We start from the raw sequence: 3,623 nt of genomic DNA on the forward strand, positions 1-3,623 counted from the left end.
TCGTTCTGGTGCTGAGAAGAGGGCGTGGCGAGCTCGTGAAGCTTACGCAGCAAGAGGGCGAGATATTTCAAGGCTCGCGTGGGGTGTTGCCGTGCTGCAGAGGCTCCGCCACGGCGGAGCCATGGCGTACGCGGCGGCGGAATGCCGGCACACGTCGTGCCGGTAGCTGAAGTGGCCTACGGGCTAAATAACCTAGGACAAAAGAGAGAGGAGGTCGGGGTGTAGCTCACCGAGCTCGAAACTTGACGGGGGAAGCGGCGCAGAGGTGTCGACGGCGAGGTCCCACGGCGGCGGTCAGAGCTGCTCGCGTGGTCCGGGGGCTAGGGCCGTCCTCCGTGCATCTGGTCCCCACAGGTAGCCTCGTGGGGTCCCTTCGGCCAGTGTAGGTGAAATTCCGGTGAGGTAGTGGTGCAAACTCGGAGCTGAGGTCTCAGGGAGCGTCACTGGGCCTTGGCGGAGCTATTGCGCTGGTCGTAGTGGTGCGGAGTGTAATGGGATGGCGTGCCCACGGCGGCGCAGATCAGGGGTACGGCGGAGCAAGCTGGGGCACGGCGTGTTCTGGCTCTGGTTGCGCAGATATGGGAAAGTGAGGCGTGGGGAAGGCTCACGGGGCCAAATAAAGGATGTCGGTCGTGATTCTTGGCATGCGTACTCGGGAAGATCACGGCTGAGATCATGGCGTATCCGCTCGCGGAGGAAGCGGATCGCGCGCAACCGCCCCGCGTGATCCCTGGCTCGAGTGGGGAAACTTCTATAGGAGAAGGACGCTCGGGGAGGGGGGGCTGGCCAGTGGACCCTGCGGTGGTGGGGTGGCCCACGGGCAGGCGAGGGAGCCAGGTTAAGCGGGCGGAGCTGTGCTAGTGCAAGGAAGAAGAAAAGGAAAGGGAAAGAAGAACGCGCCGACGCGGGGGGAAGGCGGGGGCGCGGGACGCGGCTGCGGGAGGATGGGACTGAGAGGTCTGGCCCGCCTGGCAGTCGGGCGGAGGAGTGCGTCGCGGCACTGGCGATGCGGGAGGGAGTACTGGGCCGGACGGTTTGAACGGGCCGTGCGGGAGCTGGTGGGCTGACCGGTGCGGGAAGGAAACGGGCCGCGGGGAGAGGGAGAGGGGGAACTGGGCCGGGGTTTTGGGCTGGGCTGGTTTTCCTATTTCCTTTCTTTTTCTATTTCAAAATAACTCAACTAAAACTATTTGAATTTAAATTCAAATTCGAATTCAACCCTAACACTCAAACAAAAAGAACAATGCACCAGCATGAATGCAACAACAAAATTTTAAACTTAGACAAATTTTAATTACTTGTGGAATGAAAATTAGATTAAATGCAAGGCCAAACATAGTCAACCTTAGAAAATTTAATAAAGCCAATTAAATTTATTATTAAATGCTGAAATTTAAATTAGGGTGTTACAATCAAGGTGGGCTCTGGATGTAGTCATTAGCCCGTTGTAGAAGCTTTGGAGCATGAGCCACTCGTCCATCCCATGATGAGGACAGGCGAGTATGTATTCTTGCAACCTCTCCCAAGCTTCTGGGATGGATTCCATCCCCGTCTGCTGGAAACTTGAAATTCTTCCACGCAGGGTATTTGTTTTGCCCAATGGAAAGAATCTAGCGAGGAACGCCGTGGAACACTTGTCCCACGTGCTGACGGCTTCCTTGTTCTGATAAAACCAATGTTTCGCTTTCCCCAGGATGGAGAAACGAAACAGACGGTGCCTGATGGCGTCAGCCGTAACGCCCCATATGGTTACGGTCTTGCAAAGCTCCAGAAAGTTCTGGAGATGGGCGTTGGCATCCTCGTTCGGCTTGCCACAGAATGGGCTAGCCGACACCATGTTTATGAGGCTGGACTTCAGCTCAAAGTTCACATCCACAACATCGACGTTGGGTCCAGTTTCCACATTGGCAGCTGAGGGGACGGAGAAGTCGCGGAGAGTCTTCTCAGCCATGGGTTCAGTTGATGGTGCTTGGGAAGCTGGTTCGCTTGTCGACTGCAAGATCGGAGGAGGGACGATGCGAGGTTGGACCCTTCTCACGAGCTTCTCGAGATTTTCAACAAAATTTGTCGGCAAGGTGAAACCAAACATACACGACCCTATTTTCATCCAATCAGGAGAAAACAAAAAGATAAACACATTAGCCTGTATAAGCAGTAACTACCTCTTACTTATATTGCCATGTTTATGTACTTTAGTAAATAACTTGACACCTAGTGCCATTCCCGGCAACGGCGCCAGAAATGCTTGTTGGCATTTCTTAGCGTCACCACTAGGAGTGGTTAGTTCCTAGCAACGGCGCCTCGAAAATGCCATGTGGTATGTCTTAACGTTTACAGAAGGATCCACAAGCACATGGATATACCGTTGTAGCATTTCACCCGGAAGTATTCTGGGTATCGTTATTTATAATTTCCCAAGGGATAACCAGGTTGTGTAAAGTGTATTTACTTAGTTGCATAACCATGACACATATGAGCCAGATGAAAACCTCTGACTATACAGGAGTAAGTGATAAATGAAGGATAATCAGGCGTAATGTGACACACACAGAACAGCCAACTCTCATGAATAAAGAATAAACAAGCAATCCTAAGGTTAGTGGGAGCATAGGCAAAGATTCCTAGTATACTATTCATGTTGGTAGATAAGTTACGTTAGCCGCATTGCTTAGAGCTGCAGGTGCCGGGAAATTAGGGACATCGGGGAGAATGACCCGCACTGGAGAACATCTAGTCCAGTTTCATCTTTGCATGAACTCCTACACTGTACCCGAATGTCGGGGAGTACGCTAACCGAGAAGCACCTTCCCGGCGGACCGACAGGGCTATCACCACCTGCGGTCTACCCTAGTCACACCATGGAGCACCGTCATATTCGAAAGATCCCGCATACCCGGGCACCATGCCCACATATGAGGTCACTACCCTAGCACCCCCGGGTCCCCAACACTTTGGATGGACAGGTAAGATGCTAAGGCAAGCCCGAAAGCACAACGAACCGATATCCTTACCCAGATCATCTGGTCTAAGCATGCAACTAGAATAATTTGGTAAAGCTCAGATCAAGGCTAAGCAAGCTACGAACATAGCAACATTAGTGATACAACTAAGCATGCAACTAGAATAATTTGGTAAAGCACTATTCATCGTGTTTTCGTCTTATTCCGGACTTGTGCTTCTGAAATCATAAATTCTCGAAAACAACTGTGGAGCTAAGTTAGTGATACAAATATGCGAGTAAGAGGTATAGTTTTCCTTCTTCAATGAGTATAGTTGACGGTCATATTTCGCACTTAACGACTGTCAACAATAAGGTACATCCATGAGCTATCCCTTACTCTAGAATATTTTATGCCTATAAGCAGTCCCGCTGCCCCGGGTCTGACAGGGATACCCTTAGCAGTAAGGTTCCTAGGTAGGGATCGACTGCTTTAGAACTCGATGGTGCAAGGAACACAAAGATTTAGACAGATTTGGGCCGCGAGTTGCGTAATACCCTACGTCCTGTGTGGTTGTTTGTATTGTCTTAGGTGTTGATGATGTTTTGAGGGGGTCCCTGCCAGCCCTTATATATCCGGGGGGGCAAGGTTACATGGAAAGTCCTCGCCGAGTACAGTTGGACT

The 3,623-nt window shown here is 51.3% G+C and overlaps 1 non-coding gene across 1 annotated transcript; it reads left to right on the plus strand.

Annotated features, from left to right (window-relative positions):
* The first annotated feature begins 1,478 nt into the window (after positions 1-1,478).
* On the plus strand, positions 1,479-1,585 carry LOC120677076. The gene has a single exon (XR_005676142.1). It is a non-coding gene; the product is annotated as a small nucleolar RNA R71 (small nucleolar RNA).
* Positions 1,586-3,623: the final 2,038 nt, after the last annotated feature.

Source organism: Panicum virgatum, chromosome 5N, assembly GCF_016808335.1.
Source record: "Panicum virgatum strain AP13 chromosome 5N, P.virgatum_v5, whole genome shotgun sequence".
Classification (NCBI taxonomy): domain Eukaryota; kingdom Viridiplantae; phylum Streptophyta; class Magnoliopsida; order Poales; family Poaceae; genus Panicum; species Panicum virgatum.